The 19,525-nt window shown below is 39.9% G+C and overlaps 1 protein-coding gene across 1 annotated transcript in view; it reads right to left on the bottom strand.

Moving 5' to 3' along the window:
• TNFRSF13B (TNF receptor superfamily member 13B) overlaps nt 1–13,523 on the bottom strand; it is a 105,553-nt gene extending 92,030 nt beyond the window's left edge. Inside the window, exon 1 of the mRNA XM_086948769.1 lies at nt 13,389–13,523. The gene's annotated coding sequence lies outside the window, so the exon portion shown is untranslated. The remainder of the gene's footprint in view (nt 1–13,388) is intronic.
• Nucleotides 13,524–19,525: the final 6,002 nt, after the last annotated feature.

Raw genomic sequence — 19,525 nt, 5'->3', positions numbered from 1 at the left:
CACGAGGAATTTGAGGCCATGTATGTGATGGATATGGTGGCACGGGCCATATGAGGCTATATATGTGATTGATGAGGCAACATGGGACACATGAGGCTAGATATGTGATGGATGAGGTGGCACTGGCCTTATGAGGCTATATATCTGATTGATGAGGTGGCCCGCGGAACATTAGGCTATATATGTGATTAATTATACGGTACGGGGAATATGAGGCTATATATGTGATTGATGAGGCTGCACGAGGAATTTGAGGCCATGTATGTGATGGATATGGTGGCACGGGCCATATGAAGCTATTGCATGTGATTGACGAGGTGGAATGGGCTAAATGAGGCTATATATGTGATTCATGAAGTGGCACCGGCCATATGAGGGTAAATGTGTGATTGATGTGGCTGCACCAGCCATATGAGGATACAAATGTGATTGATTAGGTGGCACCGGCCATATAAGGCTATATATGTGATTGATGAGGCGGCAGCGGGCATTTGAGGCTACATATGTGATTGATGAGGCGGCACAGGCCATATGAGGCTATATATGTGATTGATGAGGCCGCACGGGGCACATGAGGCTAGATAAGTGATGGATGAGGTGGCACTGGCCTTATGAGGCTATATATCTGATTGATGAGGTGGCCCGCGGAACATTAGGCTATATATGTGATTAATGATACGGTACAGGGAATATGAGGCTATATATGAGATTGATGAGGTGGCACAAGCATATTAGGCTAAACCTTAGGATTCAAGTCTATACTGACATAAGGCTTGAACTGGCATGCACAGTATATACTGGGCATGGACGCAGGCTCTGCCCTGTGTGTACTGCATACAGACCACATGCAAAAGAGGGAAACTGCACAGCGCATGCCATGCAAAGCGTGAAGACCGTAGCCTATGTTTAATGCACCTAATAAGGTTTGTGTGGATGAACAATAATGCTACTGTCATTATATTTTTAATAGCATTATAATATTAATATGTATTATATTAAAATTAAATATTGTTTCATATTATAATATTGTTCGAATTAATAATTTTACTGGCATCATTTGTGCACCTGCGACTGCTCAGATATAACAAGTAAAGCACTCTGACAGCCTGCAAATACAGAAGCACTATAAAATAACCTTAACTAAATATATATTGTCATTTGTGTGGATCACATAGAAGATAGTTGCTAGTTATGTGTTGTACATACCACTCACATAAACTCCACAAGCCCCGCCACCTAGGGCAGTAGACATATTAATGAGGCATCACCAAGGGATATCATCAGAAACTCATGACATTGACTGAAAAACCCTAAGTCAAGGCGGAGAAAGGGTCTATTAAACACATCTATTCAGCAGTATAAAACAGTGAAATAAAATCTTGGTTGAAGATGTCTTAAGGTTATGAACCAAAGCTTTAAAAAAACCTGAAATTTGCTAATTAAAATGCCAATGAAACCTTAGCTTTTCTGCCATGTGCTACCAGGAGCGGCTGGAACGGATCGGGGGTGACGGAGCGGGGCTAAGTGGGAGTGAAAAAATAAAAAAATAACTCCCCCTTGTCGTGCCTCTCGGCAGTCGTCCCGCCATCTTCAATTCTGGCCGGTCTTCCCCATAGCCAATAACAAGGCTGCAATGCAGGCTTGTGATTGGTCTGAGCGACATGGTTTGGCGCTCAGACACGGGCTGGGGGCTTAGGCATATTCTCCATGGAGGCTGTAATGCAGCCTTTATGGAAAACATGGAGAACAAGCAAAGTGTGCACTTGGAGTGGGCAAACCCCTCCTTCCCTGCTCCTCTGTCATCGGAGCAGCCTCGCCCCGCCCGCAATGCTGCCGACAGCAGGAAGAAATCAAATGATAATAACCTCGACTTATTATCATTTTATTTTTCCTTTCTTTCACTGCTGCAAAGCAGTGGGGCGACGCGCCTCCGCCTTAGCGGAGGAGCCACCACTGGGTGCTACTCGTGATCTCACACATGACATCCCAAATGAGCATTGCCCAAATGACACCAAATACGTGGCATAAGAGGACACTTTTTCACATATGATGGGAAATCATTTGTGTATACTTAACATTCTGGATAAATGAAAGGACATTTGGGAGTAAGGTGGAATTTATTTGGGCAATTCCTTCACTTATTCATCCTAAGTCCGTTTGTGGCCGTCTCGTGCTTCTACTTACCTATCCACTCACTTACCTACTGTCTAAAACACCCAGTAAACCAGACGTTAGTAAACTCCCTTCAAGTACAAAGAAATTGACCTCTTTTTACGTTGGCTTTATTTCATACACTAAGCTATACATAAAGTAAAAGTTTTATACAAGTACACTTTCCATACATTTTGCGAACAATAATTAATTAAAATAAGACAACACAATGAAAGATGGGGAAACTGGGGTGTCTCCTGTTGCAAAGTAGCTGTAGTTTTATTATAACTAGTAGTAATGGAATCAGTAGTAGTGGCATTAATAATATTATTAATGGTGTCAGCAGTTTTTACAGCACCAGGTGAAGCCATGGCAGCTGTACAAAAACTAGTAGTGGCATCAGTTGTAGTAGCTCTATTAATACTATCAGCTGTTTTTTTATTTGTTTTATTGTTTAGGATACTTCTTTTTACCAAAATACTTAAATGTTGAATTATCACATATTTCAGACCAGTGCTGAATTTGAGCCGGTGGTTTCCAGTACTCGACACCCGCACTGAATTGTCAAAACCTGAGCTTTGTGATAGTCTGCCACAAGGTGGCACTGTTTGGCTAAATTAGAGATGACCATAACAAGTAAAATATTGATTGAATATACATTAAAATGAATATTACCTGCCACCCAAGCCATTCTTATGGCTTGGGGCCTGAAATAGGCCGAATTGCCACACTTGTAGGAGAGTGATGGTTAGTAGTTGTGTTGTTACTATCATTGGCAGTTCAATGTGTGGTGCAAGCTGCAGTGGCCTCGTGAAAAGAGCCCTGGTGCTTACTTTTTAACAAATTAAGCACTGTTTCAGACAAATGTAAATAAAACAGAACTTCCAACTCGTACATAATTACATAGATCTTAGCCCTTTACATATATACTGAGGCTATGGCTTGAGCTTTATTTAAAGAAAGACATTTACTCAGGACCCATGTTTCCAAATTTTTCATGTAGTCAATACGTTTCTAAATATTCAAAAATTTAGAAAACAATCATATTCTTTTTGTGTCACTCTCATACCAGATTAAAATAACCATTCCACAAGTTCATTTAAATAAGGAGACTGTAATGGCTAGAGTGGCTGTGCTCTCACACTGCAATAGCAAAAATTGATAATTTTAGCATAAACCAGGAAATGTTTTAAAGATTCTGTAAACCATAATCTTCTTGAGGGTTATCACCATAGACTGAGCGACCTCACATTTTGTAATAAGTTAGTGTTATAATAATTGGTGTATGATACCAAAATTCCTCCTTAACTATTCTCTTTATCTTATTCTTCCACTCTGAAAAAGATGGACTTGTGCTAGACTTCCAAAAATATTACCAGTTCTTGTAGCACTAGAGAAAGTATATGTGGTAATAGTGTTAATAGTAGTACTTTTAGCAGGTCTCGGGAAGTACTTAATGGTATCAGTAATAGCGGCACTACTAATATGATCAGTTGTAGAAGTAGTAGAAGGATGTGTCATAGTAGTAGTAATAGTGGTAGTGTTTTCAGAGTTTCTCGTAGCACTGTAAGTACTTATAGTGTCAGCAACAATAGAAATAGGAGTTGTAGTCATGTTAGTACTAGTAGTTTTACTAGTTTTAGTAATACAAGTAGTAGTAATGTCAATATGATAAGGCATAGTAATAGTTTATAGAGTAGCACGTATGTTAGCAGCAGTACTTGGTGCACTCATTTCAGATATAGCACCCAAAGTTGTAACATTTTGAAGTACCCCTGCAAAAGGTTATGAATTTTGGCGTGTCTACTACTCACCGAGGAGGACCCATTCTGTTGCAGGTAGCAAGCAATCAGCAAAAGGTCTGGTAACACAGCATATAACATGCCCTAACATAAGATTACATAACATAAGATACCATACCATAATATAACTTTAGATAATATATTTACACCTAGTTACTATTTCTGCTTTGCACATGTGTCTACTAAATGATGTGGGCTTAGAGGATATTGAAGATTACAATGTGGCCTTTAGGGAATATTTGGAAAAGATAGACATTCTCAGGGAAGAGGAAACTATAGTTTCAAGAAATCTACATTATGTCATGAGTGGTGCAATCCACAATGTCATTGATGGCATCTATGTCATCTGTGATGTCGCTAGGGAGGTCATAGGCACTACTACTTGAGGGAAGTTAGAATTTAATTAATGTAGCCATAGTACTCTCCAGAGACCTGATTTTGTTTCACTGATCAACATTGTGTCCTGCTCAGGAAAGAAAATTGCCCTTTTAGTGTAGGTCTCCAATAGGAAGCGGTTCACACTGAAACCTCAAAACTGTATACAGCCTAAGTTAAGACTCCAGCTGTGTCTCACAGATGTGCTGTACAAATATACTGGGTCCACTGTTGAGTTTCAGAGCCGCACGCTGAAACCAGTTGGCACTGATCTGGGGTTCTCACAAACCTGCACCTGGAGTACTGCGAAATACCCCTTAGAATCCGACTATGCATTTAATGTTTGTTTATTAGACATGCAGTTAATGCCTCCCTGATTTGAAGAGGTTTTATCGTCTTGGTTCAAATGTGAACATATGAAATGGAGATGTTTTTCCAGATATTTGTAGAATTCAAGCAGACGTGGTATAACTTGCAATCTCCCATGGCTCGGTACAATTACAAATCTGGGTTTCCTGCAGTTGTAAGCACCTGTTTGCCCATCAACCAATGGTGATCACTCAGGGCTGCCTTACATACAATAGGTTTTCACCCACTAGGCTACACTAAACAGAGACCAGCCATATACAAATCAGTCTAATCCTACTCCAATCCAATCCAAAAAGCTTTATTCGACAAATAAATGCCATAAAAGCAAAATACATCTAATAAAACTAATTTTTGTTACAAAAAGTTTCAGTGCAAATAATTTTAAAATACAATAAAAAGATTAATAAATACACATCAATCTTACACTTCATTAAAAATCGTATTAAACATCTAGAATAAAGCATTAGATAAAACATTGGAATGTCCTAATTAAAATTACAATAGGTAATTAAGTATACACAATGATTAAAAAGGATAAGCTGCAGACATAAATGCCAGACATCGATTAATCAATTGGTTTAAAGAGATTTTGATCTTATAGCCCAAATCCAGCTCAAATACTCGTCTACAGCTGTTGCAATACATGGGAGAGTATCATTTCGCAATACCCTCCTTGCACTGCTACATATTCTGGTAGACAGCAATCTGCATAATGGAGCCAACCCCGCTTTGTGCGGAGCTGTGTATGATGGGCACACAAAGAGAACATGAGCGTAAGACTCTTCACACTTATCGCAAAAGGGGCAATATAAATAATCCAGCCCGAAAGCCAGGCCAGGTCCCCTCCACATGGGAACACAAGTCACCACAGACCAGTTTTGATCTACTTAAGTCTTATCTTGAGATACAGTTTGAGTCCTGTGACACCCTGAGCATGGAACCTACGTCGGGGCATACGCACCACCCTTACAACATCTACTGAACAAACAACCGTGATGGAAGGAATGCACAACTTCATCTCAGCCACTGCTCACTTGGGCTGCAGCCAGATGATCATTTTTCACCCACTATTCAATACAGAGACCAGTCATATGCAAATCTGTCTTGCTCCTTCTACAATAGGACCAGACCAGCCCAAACTCCCAGGCAAGGCTCCCTCCAAACAGAAACACAAGCAGGCCTAGACTGGTTTTCGTCTACTTAGTCCTCATGAGTTTGCCTGTTCTAATACTCAAAGTATATTTCTAGGCTGAATTTCATGGGTAGAAACGTTGAAGAACCCCCCTCTATATTAATGAGGGTGCAAGACAAGGAATTTCTCTGTTTTTAAAAACATTATTCACGTGGGGAAAAGGCAAATGCACTTCTTTGCCAACTTTCTGCATGGAAATGTGTACACCGGTTTCAATTTTGTATGCAGATATATTTACGCATTTGAGCAATCAAATAAATGTATGAGTGTCACAGAACTACTCGCCTAAAGGAAAACTTTGGGATATCCAAGAAAGTCTGAAAATATCTCCAAACACAGGGGTAACCTTTTAGTTAGCCTACCTTGTGTGAACCAAGATGCAAGTTAATTGTGTTATCATAAACTGGGTTAGTAAGGCCCACCATGTGACACCATCAAACTTTCTGCTGGCCACATTTGAATCCCAATTCCCTAGGCTTAACCATATAAAAAGGGGCAGATGCTTCTAAAAGGTTTTGTGGCAGGCATCTAGGAAATGTTCAACCTCACTTACCTTGTAAATCACAAACTGCTTCTGCCCCCTCAACTGCAGATATGTTGACCTAATAGTAAAATTGGCTTTTTTTTAAATGCATTAATGTTATTATCATCATCGTTATTATTTTTATTATTATGGCACACTTGAACACCCTAAAGCTGGAATCCGAGCTAATGAATTTTAAAGCATTCCATAAGGCAAAGGCTGCATTAAATGAGATGGAATAATAACTTAATTTACTGATTTATTGTTGATGCAGATATGAAACCAATGTTTTTTTAATGTGAAGGAAAGCATGGGTTTATAGACATTTATGGCATAATATATTTTTAAAGGATTAAAAATAGTTAATGAGAGAGCTTACTACCTATCCCCACCAAACCTTTTCCACTTCTGTTTCCTCAGACTATACTTCCTCTCTGCCACATAATACCTCATCCCTAAATTTTCAATAGAAGCATTCTAGTAGACAAGGAAGGGGGGTTTTAGTCAGGCATCCATTTACATATAAAGAGGGTCAGAAATTAATACTTTCGTTCTCAAACTGGTTTCTATTTGGCCATTTTTTTTTTTTTTTACTTCTCCTATTTTCTTTATAGTACCTTTCTTTTGCACCTCTCTGCATGAAGGTGAACTTGTTTAAAATAATTTTATTATGAGTAAAGTGTAAGGAAATTATAAAAATAAATAAAATTATTATCTATGTAAACATCTATTTATGATTTGAAGACAGCTACATTCAATGTTAATCAATGACAACTTATTTTAAAATATGTAAAGAGTTTGGTGAAATAGGGATCTTCAATCATGCAGCAATACAATTTGCTGGATTGCTCAACCACAACCAAAAAATTGGAGTGTAGAAATCCAGCTACAATGCATACAAAAAATAATTCTATTAGTTTGTAAGCCAAAAGAATAGTCCCCCTTCCTTTCTGTTGGTATTTTATGGGATCCTGTACATGTTGAAATGTTCTTTGTAATAAATTGTATTTTAGCTTCTGAGGTGATACGGGTTTGTGTTTCACCCTACTGTGCTTACTATGTATATTATGCATACATAAAGAATCAATATTAAGCTTTTTCTAGTTGTTAAATACTAAAGTTGGCTCAAATTTTAAAGCATTACAAATACCTGTAGTATGCTATCATTTTCCAATTTGTAGAATGTTTAAACCAGTAAAAGAACAAACTATCTTATAAAATAAAGTATAACTAATCCCTTTCTTAACATTGCAATCACATTCCATTCGTGCTTATCTAAACAATGAAGCAAATATTTTTAAAGATGATGATGATGATGATGATGAAGAAAATTTATAATCAAGGCGCCTAACAATATGATCAAAAGTTGAAACAGACGTCCTTACATATAGGCTTGCCGAAAGAGGAGAGTTTTTAGGGCAGTGCGGAAGTTCTGTAAAGACGGAAGGGATCTCAGGTCCAGGGGAAGATCATTCCACCATTTAGGGGCTAGAGTGGAGAAGGCCCTGCCGCCCCATCTAGCTCTTCGTACGCGGGGGCTGTCAGAAGCAATTTTAAAGCACAATAAAATATGTCAAGGTTTACACCGTTTAAAACATTTCCATAGATTGGGAGCATTTTAAATGTAAAAGGCAACCCCAAGCAAACATAAAGAATGTCTTTTGGGACTCTTTTCTTCCTAGCAGCTCAAATGATAACCGTTTTTATGCAAATGTTTAGTCCTAATCTGAAGAATCCTACAGGAACGGCTTTACAAGAGACACGGGTTGGACTAGTACGCATCTAGTTTTAGACACATGTGGGCCACGGCGTAGAGGATTTGCCAAAAGACAGAGCACTCATTTGTGATCATTCAAAAGACTATGGATGTTTGACTCTTCATGAATTCCTATGCTGCTACAGATGACACGGTCAGATGGATATCTCCCGTCCGACGAGACCCATACATATACTCAATAGAAAGACTGTAGATCCAATTTAGGAAACAAGGGAATTTCAAGATTTATATTGCCTTATACCTCTTGGGTGTAATGTCATTTGAAAAAAGCTTTTGAAATTTCTCTTCTTTACCCAGTTTTTAGTTTCCTCCTGTCTCAGAGCACTGCACCATCTACACTCTTTACTTTGTGGTGTGAAATGTATGTCACTTGATTTATAATTAAGTCAATATGTCTTTTTACTAGCATGGTTACCCAGTTTTTCATTCAAGTTATGGATAAATATGTATACACCTATTGGATCAATGCTCAATGGACTGTTTCTATTGGAGATTTGAAGTAACCAATTAATGAATTCCTAGGAACCTGTTGCTATTGCATTAACCAGATTCCTTGGTTACATGGGGCAGTTTGAAATATAACTACAAGTCAACACTCTAGTTCTTGATTAGAGATGTGTGATTTTCACAGCAACATGTGGGTTATGATTAAATAAGAACTGTAGTCAGATCTAGCTATGAATCTCCTGGGTGGATCTTGACCACTTAGGAGCTAATCAGAGGGCAGAATTTTGGTAGTGTGCAAACAGCCTTAGTAGAGTATAACATATTAACACATTGCAATGTTGTCAGCAGCAGGCCTATACCAATGTTTCAATGTTTTAATATGTAAAAGAAAAGCTGTGTGGTGGAGACCAAATCATCTCACAAGCCAGAGGTGATCCGTCATTGCGAACGTCAGGGCTAAGTCTTTCCACCCGATCCCCTTGTCAGTTTGACAGATACCATGCCAGGGTAAGGCAGCCCGGTGTTTTACATGTGCTAATGCGCCGACGCCTGCCAACCTGAGCCAAGTTTTGCCAGGTTGAAAATCTCACAGCCCCAAGGGCAGTGACATCATCAGCCCAGCAAAGTCCTGAAAGGATACTCCCCCGCATGACGAGGGGGAACGTCACTGATAGAGTCAGCCCTGGGGCGCTTCAGGTTTTTTAAGTCCTGACGAACTCAGTGACACCTCACATCACACTTCCCTAACTCGTCACTGAGCAGGGTGTAATCAGCAAGTCTCATAGACCCCATCTCACTTTGTGACGACTTAGGAGAGATGTTCCTCTCATTGGCTAACCCTTGACAAGGTTAACCAATGAAAAGAGGTGGCAGGATTTTCTTTTTCCTATTTTTCATCCCAAAGCCTCCAGCTGCTCATGGTCTGTCGTGTTTCTGCTTCCCACCACCTGCTGGTTCTGTCATCACCGCCGCATCCCAGTAAGTGCCTTATTGAATGTTAGGGTGCATGTGTGTATATATGAATGCATGTGTATTTGCGCATGTGTTCTGTGAATGGGTGAGTGCAAGTGTGCGGGTGTATGTGCTTGTGAATGGGTGGCAATGCGTGTGCACATGTGCTTCTGAATGGAAGGGCATGAGTATATGCACATATGTCCACTTGTGAACAGACGGGTGTGAGTATGTGTGCGCATTTGTGCTTTTGAATGAATGTGTGTGAGTGTATGTGCTTGTGGATGGGCAGAAGTGAGTGCATGCATGTATGCCTACCACACTACTTCTGCAAGTTACCAGCAGCCTCTGCTACCAGCAGAGCAGTATGTAACCTCAAACTTAAAAATCACAAAAACCCCCTATTTCTGCAAAGGTATCGATTTGGATGTAAGCAAAATGAACTTTGCAGGTTCAGACACTAACAATTATTTTCTGGGAGACAATGACATTAGCCTTTTGGGAACACAACCAGCTCTGCACCATTTGAATAAAGGCATACTTGATTATAAAAAAAATATTTACTTTGACAAATTGCCCACTACAGGAACTATTTAAAAGAAGCAAGATTATATACTTCAGCATTAGATGAACCAGGATTTAACCTATCAATGTCTTGCTAATGATCAACAAATAAAATTGACTTTGACTAAGGTGAAATGTCATCTCCTCATTGGAGTCTCCATTTTTCTGGCAAGCAACCGCAGAACCTTAAATGTAGGTCAGACTTAAAATGTTTGCTCAGCATAAGTCATTGCAATTGGTAAGTTAAGATATTAAATTATCAATTCACTCTATCAATATGAGTGAATGTTTTTTCAGTGCAAAATAATGGAAAATAAATAGCAAGTGGATCATTTAAATATTCAGGGTCGTACTCAGTTAACACAAAGGAAACTAACAATGAGCAACAATAACAGAACAGAATATAGTGTAGGGGGTGCGCCACCCTCTTATTTCCACAGTTAGGAGCATAGAAACACAACGCTTGTGACCTACTCGGATTCGGTTTTATAAAAAAAAAACAAAGGGACCGTATCATACAGAGATTTGCGTCAATGGTATTTGATTTTGTCAACGCTCTAAGACATATCAGATAAATAAATGTGTGCCTTTAGAATGTGAATTTGTTAGCAGCAAATTGCACAATACTTGATGTTAACACCATATTGCAACATAAGTTCCATTGTTGCCTATGATATTGAAATTAACAAAAAATGTAACAAATAAAAATACTACTGACAGCTTTTAAGACTGACATAAATTTGTTTAAATGATGTGGTAAAACCAATGACAAAATCAAATGCTACTGACAAAAATTTGTTTACATGGTAAGACCAATGCCGCTGACAAATTCAAATACCGTCATCAAAAATGTGTTTACATGGTAAGGTCCATGCCGCTGACAAATTCAAGTACCGCCATCACATATCTATTTTCATGGTAAGGTCAATGCCGCTGACAAATTCAAATACTCCCATCACTAATCTATTTATATGGTAATGGCAATGCCGCTGACAAATTCAAATACCGGAACCACAAATTTCTTTACATGGTAAGGGCAATGCCACTGATAAATTCAAATACCGCCATTGTAAATCTATTTGCATGGTAAGGGCAATGCCGCTGACAAATTCAAATACCGGAACCACAAATCTATTTACATGGTAAGGGCAATGCCGCTGACAAATTCAAATACCGGAACCACAAATCCATTTACATGGTAAGAGCAATGCCGCTGACAAATTCAAATACAGCCATCGCAAATCTATTTACATGGTAAGGGCAATGCTGCTGACAAATTCAAATACCGGAACCACAAATCTATTTCCATGGTAAGGGCAATGCCGCTGACAAATTCAAATACCGCCATCGCAAATCTATTTACATGGTAAGGGCAATGCCACTGACAAATTCAAATACCGGAACCACAAATCTATTTACATGGTAAGGGCAATGCCGCTGACAAATTCAAATACCGGAACCACAAATCTATTTACATCGTAAGGGCAATGCCGCTGACAAATTCAAATACAGCCATCGCAAATCTATTTACATGGTAAGGGCAATGCCGCTGACAAATTCAAATACCGGAACCACAAATCTATTTACATGGTAAGGGCAATGCCGCTGACAAATTCAAATACCGGAACCACAAATCCATTTACATGGTAAAGCAATGCCACTGACAAATTCAAATACCGCCATCGCAAATCCATTTACATGGTAAGAGCAATGCCGCTGACAAATTCAAATACCGCCATTGCAAATCTATTTACATGGTAAGGGCAATGCCGCTGACAAATTCAAATACCAGAACCACAAATCTATTTACATGGTAAGGGCAATGCCGCTGACAAATTCAAATACCGGAACCACAAATCTATTTACATGGTAAGGGCAATGCCGCTGACAAATTCAAATACCGGAACCACAAATCCATATACATGGTAAAGCAATGCCACTGACAAATTCAAATACCGCCATCGCAAATCCATTTACATGGTAAGAGCAATGCCGCTGACAAATTCAAATACCGCCATTGCAAATCTATTTACATGGTAAGGGCAATGCCGCTGACAAATTCAAATACCAGAACCACAAATCCATTTACATGGTAAGGGCAATGCCGCTGACAAATTCAAATACCGCCATCTCACATATGTTTAAGTGACAGTGGTTGCCCTTCCCTCTTTCCTTGTTGTGCTGCCTGCAGCGCATGCACTAACCCGTAGAATTTCAGAAATATGTAAATCTACTTGAGACAGTGCAATGTCTTAAAAGCAAACGCATATCTCTGCAGCAGCGCACCTGTTCACTATTCAGCCCTTTATAACCCTCAAACGGCATACATTTCAAACACAGAGAAATGTATGAAACTGCCAAAAAGTGTAGATTGCTTAAAAAGCTGCAGCAGAATATACTTCTCAAGAAGCCAGTTACAAATGAAACCCAACGCGAACATTGGCAGATGGCTTGTTTTTATTCTCGAGTTACCTAATTTTTTTCGCAATCCAGGCATTTTTCCTTTCCCAGAGCTCAGATACTAGATTTCTGGCTCTTTCAGTTCTAGGAATGTGACAATGTACATAGCAGGGATATCAGGGGGAGGGTCCTTTGATTGACTGATTGACTGAACCTCTAGCCCATTCCTTTCTTTGCCCTCCACCATTGTGCAGAGGAAGCACAAGCATGAATGCAGACGTAATCTTGCCTCACATGAGCTGTTAACCACCAGGGACTCCACTATCTTGAGGCTCCTGCCGGCACGAGGCTCTGGGTGGTACCCTTGGTCACAAATCACGGCTTCTAAATTCCCACAGATACCTAAAAATGCCCATATATATTAGGCTTTGTCCTCAGAAGCCTGGGTAATTCCACCAGAGGATATGTCCCCACCTGGATGTATGGTGTCCCACTAGGCTCAGGCGTCGCCACTGGTACATGTCTTGGTGCCAAGTCTGAAAATATGGTCCTGACAGGACATGGTTTCATATAAAGCAGGTTTAAAGGGCGGGTAACCTGGTGAATAGACCACTCCAGGCAGCTCCATGTTTCTCAAATGAACAGAAAACACCCAGATCTATGAAACTCCCTTTCTATATGATCTGTAGGCTTTTGTCAGGTCTCTTTGTAACCCCCCCCCCCCGTAAAAAAATAAAACCCAGATCTGCGAAACTCACCTGCTTTGCTTTGTGGGCCTTCATCAGGTCTCTTTCTCTCCCCCATTAAAAAGAAAACACCCAGATCTGCGAAACTCACCTCCTTTGCTCTGTAGGCCTTCCTCAGGTCTCTCTCACTCCTCATGCGCAGACCCCCTTTGAGCATGACCGCGCAAATAAAGTGCAGTTATTATTAGACTTGTATTTGATTAGAGACATAGCTGTACATATCCCGGGGTTTCCCCAAGCACAGCCCATGCAAACATCTGGGGAAAAAAACCTTCAAACTTGACAGCATTTTCGACTCCACCTCTTTCCTTCTGAGACTGAGGGGCTGAAACACAGCTTCTAGGTCCTTGCAGGTTCAAGCTCACATTATAACAGCAATGCTCTGCCAGGGATGTGACACTGCGAGTAATACCTGAGAGGTCTTTCTTTTCTTGAGTACCCCACATTTTTTACATGATTTCTTATGATTGAGGACAGACACCGGATTACATGCACACACTCTGGTGAAAATTCCAGTTGACCAGTTACAAACGGCGTCCACAGCATCCAGTTGGCCCCAGATGATGTATTTGATGAATAATAAATCTCTGTATAGAGATTTGCAGCTATCACTTATTTCATCTTGGAAGTGGTTTTTTGTGTCTATTGATTTTTGCTCCAGAGGCTCCCACAATATGAAGCATTTAACAAATAGAACACTGGATATGTAAATATCATATAATGACGAAGAGATTTAAATATGTTAGCATGATTTTTCTCCGGATGTAGAATTGCTTATGGTGTATACTCTTTTGGATGTTCATTTTGTAGTTTTTACTTTAATACAGAATACTAAAGAACACATGCTTTAGGCTGGCTCCATTTTCCCACCGACCTGAAACTTATATCTGCGTGAAAACATATATTTTTTACACGCATTGGATAATCTGTGGACACTCCTAAAGGATCGTCCTTGTAACGTAACCATGAAATGGGTAAGTGAAATATTGACAGTGAAAAAATATATATTTTTTTTAAAGAGAGAAAAAAAGTTGACATTGCTAAGAACCTTTCCTAAAAGGAGACATTACTCCTTCATTTTAGGCTACTGGGGTTAGTTTTAGGGCAGATTCTTGTTTCCAGAAAATTAAAGAGTATAGTGTTTAAAAACATCTTGGGCTCTAAAACTGACCAAAAGAAATACATTTTAGAGAAAAAAATGTAGGGGATGTTTGAACGTTTGAAAGTTTACCCCACAATGAGTTAACAGCATAAGAGCACCATGCTGCATTTTAAAGCACTTGTGAGCTCTGTCTTACAAATAAGATTCTTCAGAATGCCCTAAGGTTTTGGGGATCTCCTTTAAAGTAAGCTGATTACACGGACGCAGTTGCATTTGTTAAAAGTCTTACAAATCACTTCCACCCGGAAAGGAGACATTTACCAGAATCAGTTTTTAAAAAGAGAGGTTTGGTTTCTTCTGCCAACAAAACCTATAAAAACGTTTTGAACATTGGGAATTCGCAGCACTTCTTGGCTAACGTTTGTAAAAATGATGCAATGTAAGGAAGCATTTCTAAAGAGTTTAAACTTTTCTTGTCACATACTTCCCTGCACAAGCCCTGAGTTGTGAACCGGTAATTGCAGAAATGGTTCAAGAGATGAAGTGCTCTGATGCACAAGCGAGCTTTCCAGCCTCTGCCTTTGCTCGCGAGCCTCTGCACTGAACTATGCTCGGAAGCAATGTCCAGGTCAGGCACAAAGTTCGGCAGTACATCCCCAGCGAGCGAGAGATATATATATATATATATATATATATATATATATATATATATATATATATATATATATATATCCGACCCAAGGTTGCAGTGAGCAATTTAGTTTTTATTCAGTGAAGCTTGCCCTGCCATCATATATATATATATATATACATATACACACACAGCATATATATGTATATATATTCACTTAAAAAACCATAGGTTTCAGTCCTTATATAGTTAGGAATTAGCATTTAAAAAACCATTGAAATTGATCCTATATAGTTAGTTGTACTAACTATATTTCGTTCACCTGCAATCCACTGCTGATGATGTCACATATTACATCATTCATAACATGGTCAGTGACATCACTGATGACATCTCATTTGACATCACTGATGACATCATCCAGTGACTGTGTGTTTCTGTAAAGTTTAAATATGTTTTACATATTGAAGAATGAGTGGATGTATAAGTGTCTGGATGAAGGATTTAGTAGGTGCATGACTGACTGTATGAGTGAGTGATTAAATGTGTCTTACTAAATGCATGGGTTAGTGACTAAACTGTCTGAATGTGTGCATCAGTATGTCTGTTGTTGTGTAAGCTGCTGCATGTGTAGATCAGTAGCTATATGAGTGGCTATATGGGTTATTGATTGGTTGCCCAAGTATTTGAATGGGATACTGAGTGTGTGTGGGTGGCTGGGAGGTGTGTGACTCTGTGCATAGATGTGTGAGCAGTTGATTCACTAGGTGTATGAGTTCAAGAGTGCATGTGGAAACAGCTATATGGGCGGTTGACTGTGTGCATAGGTGTGTTGGTGAGTGAATGGATATCTCAGTGCTACATGTCCAAGTAAGTATATATGTAAAACACAGTGCATGTGAGAGTTGGCATATATAAATGACTATACATGAGAGCCAGTGAATGTGCGAGTGGCTGTATGGATCATTGTGTACTTGTATCAGTGATTGTATAAGAGAGTAAGTATGTGTTAGTATATGTTTGAATAAGTAAGGTGTTGTGTGTATAACTGTATAGTTGAGGAAATGGAAGTGTGATTGATTCTTTGCATGACTGACTAAGTGTGTGGGTAACTCCATGGATGAGTGGCAGTGTGTGAGTGTCTATACAGGTGTATGAGTGCATATGATAGTGTTGTATTGATGAGTGACTGTATGTATGAGTGATTCTATGGGTGAATGAGTGAATGTGTGTGTAGACCTAGGAATCAGTGAGTGCGTATGTCGTAACTGGTATTGGTGTGTCAATGGTTTCAAGAATGGTAGTCTGTATTTAACACTGGGTGTATCAAAGGTTAGATTAGAGTGTGAGGAGGTGCATCGTATTATCACATGAATGATATAATCAGTGATGTGATCAGTGATGTAATTTGAGATGTCATCAGTGATGTCATCAGTGATGTCACTGACCATGTCATGAATGATGTAATATGTGACATCATCAGCAGTGGATTGGGGGTGCGCGAAATACAGTTAGTACAACTAACTATATAGGATCAATTTCAATGGTTTTTTAAATGCTAATTCCTAACTATATAAGGACTGAAACCTATGGTTTTTTAAGTGAATATATATACATATATATGCTGTGTGTGTATATGTATATATATATATGATGGCAGGGCAATGTTTTTTTAAATGCTAATTCCTAACTATATAAGGCCTGAAACCTATGGTTTTTTAAGTGAATTTGCAAGCTTTTTAAAATGCTAATTCCTAACTATATAAGGCCTGAAACCTATGGTTTTTAAAGTGAATTTGCAAGGTTTTTTAAATGCTAATTGTATTGTATTGTATATTGGATTTGTAGAGCGCTATATCACCCAGGGGTCTCTAAGGGCTTGGCAGAGAGTGAGCACAATGCTAGAGGGGAGAGAGTAGACATTACCCCAAGCCTCCTGAAACAGCACCGTTTTTAGCTTTTTTCTAAAAGGTAGGAGATTTGTTTCTTTGCGCAGGCTCTCTGGCAGTTTGTTCCATGCACTGGGAATTGTATGAGAGAAAGTGCGTCCTTCAAAAGAGGAAAGTTTAAAACGCGGACAAGTCAGCAGAGCAGCATCTGCTGATCGTAAATTCCTGCTTGGGGCGTATGGAACTAAATGTTTCTTGATATATTTTGGAGCTTGTCCGTACAGGGCTTTGTGCGTAATGCATAGGCCCTTGAATTTGGCCCGCTGTTTCACCGGCAGCCAATGGAGTTTATGGAGGAGGGGGGTAGCCTGAGTCCTTCTAGGTTTGTTGAAGATCAGTCTGGCGGCGTCGTTCATGACTATCTGAAGTCTGCTCAGCAACTTTTGAGGAATACTGTCATACAAAACGTTGCTATAATCCAGACGTGCCAGAATCAGTGCTGATACTGCTCTTCTGAGCGTGTCTACCGTCAGGATAGGCGATAGTTTGCGTAGTTGTCTCATTATCCCAACACATGTACCAACTACGGCTGAGACCTGCGGAAGACATGGTGAGGTTGGCATCAATGATCAGGCCCAGGCTTTTCACTGCTTCAGCTGGTATTGGGGATGGCCCTAATTCGGTCGGCCAGAGGAGATCGTTCCAGGGGCTGGATGCCGTTGTGATCGCCAACACCTCGGTTTTATCGGGATTTATTTTTAATGAGTTAGTCGTCATCCAGTTCAAAGTGAATTTTAGGATATTCTGCATTCTCTGGTATGCCCTTGGGCAATTGTCAATTTGAATAATAATCTGCGTGTCATCGGCATAATTGTATATACTGCAGTCCATCTGATTTAATGTTGAGATGAGGGGTTGCAGGTAGGCATTGAACAATAAAGGTGATAATGCCGAGCCCTGAGGGACTCCGCATGTGATGCCTGCTGCCTCCGATACCAGGTTAGCCAATTGCACCCTCTGGACCCGTGACTCAAGGAAGGATGTCAGCCAGGCATGGGCGGTGCCCTGAATACCGAGGTCCCAATTCCTAACTATAATACTATATAAGGCCTGAAACCTATTGTTTTTAAGTGAATTTATAAGATTTTTTAAATGCTAATTCCTAACTATATAAGGCCGGAAAACCTATGGTTTTTTCAATGAATTTGCAAGGTTTTTTAAATGCTAATTCCTAACTATATCAGCTGTGAAACCTATATTTTTTTTCAATAATTTTCAAAGGTTTTGTAAATGCTAATTCTATTAGCGGATAACGTTTATATATGTTATTATCCTTCTGGGACCACCTGAGCAGCCATCTTGTTTCTCAGGAGAAGTGAGGCACAAGAGAGCACAAAACAAGAGTGACGGTGTGCGTACCCCTCGATTTTTTCGATTTATTTTTTATTTTTTGCCCTTGGGGGTCCTTCTGGGACCCCCTGAGAAGGGCTAGAGGGTTGGGGGGTCTCTACCCTGCCCCCTTTTCGTGTTTTCCACTCTTGTTTTGGGCTCTCTTGTGCCTCAGTTCACCTGAAAAACAAGATGTGGCCAACGCTTCCTGATTTGGACAGTTTGGAATGTTGACAGTCGACTGCCAGCCATTCAAAAGCTCGCTCGCGCACGTAAGGGTACGCGCACGTCTGCGTATGGTACGCGTACCGTACGCGTACGGTGCACGTACGGTACGCGTACGGTGCACGTACGGTGAGCGCATATAGATATATAATTTGCTCAAATTCAATTTTCTCAACAACTACTGGAGGGATTTTCACCAAATATAGAACAGGCACGACTGCATACCTGTCCCTACCATTTTGCCAAGTTTGGTGTAATTCCGTTCAGTTGTTCGGGCTGTAGCCGTGTCTAAAGGTCCCATAGAAAATGCCATTTGAAAAATTTCAGATAAAATTTTCTCAAGAACTACTGGAGGGATTTTCACCAAACATAGCAAAGGCACATGTGAATACCAGGCCCTACCATTTTGCCAAGTTTGGTGTAATTTCATTCAGCCGTTCGAGACGTTTTGGGACCCCCCTTTCGACCCCCGCTTGACGAATCCCCCCGAAACTTTCAGGGAAGGAGCGGAGCGGAGCTGGCCAAAATTCTGGAAAATTGCACGCAGATTCCTCAATCGGCGCCAAAGTTATTCCAAATAGAATGTTGAGCGCTTATAGATATATCAATTGCTAAATTCAATTTTCTCAACAACTACTGGAGGGATTTTCACCAAATAAAGAAAAGGCATTACTGCATACCTGTCCCTACCATTTTGCCAAGTTTGGTGCAATTCCATTCAGCCGTTCGGGCTGTAGCCGTGTCTAAAGGTCCCAAAGAAAATGCCATTTGAAACATTTCAAATTCAATTTTCTCAAGAACTACTGGAGGGATTTTCACCAAACATACAAAAGGCACTGCTGCATACCAGTCCCTACCATTTTGCCAAATCTGGTGTAATTCCGTTCAGCCATTCGAGCTGTAGCCTGTCAGAATGTCCCTATGAAAATGAACATGGGGAAAACACGTTTTGGGACCTCCCTTTTTTCTTGGCCCCCACTTGACGAATCCCC

Source organism: Lissotriton vulgaris, unplaced genomic scaffold, assembly GCF_964263255.1.
Source record: "Lissotriton vulgaris unplaced genomic scaffold, aLisVul1.2 SCAFFOLD_776, whole genome shotgun sequence".
NCBI classification, from domain to species: Eukaryota; Metazoa; Chordata; class Amphibia; order Caudata; family Salamandridae; genus Lissotriton; species Lissotriton vulgaris.
The sequence above is the reverse complement of the archived record's forward strand: the minus strand, read 5'-3'. Positions and strand labels throughout refer to the sequence as shown.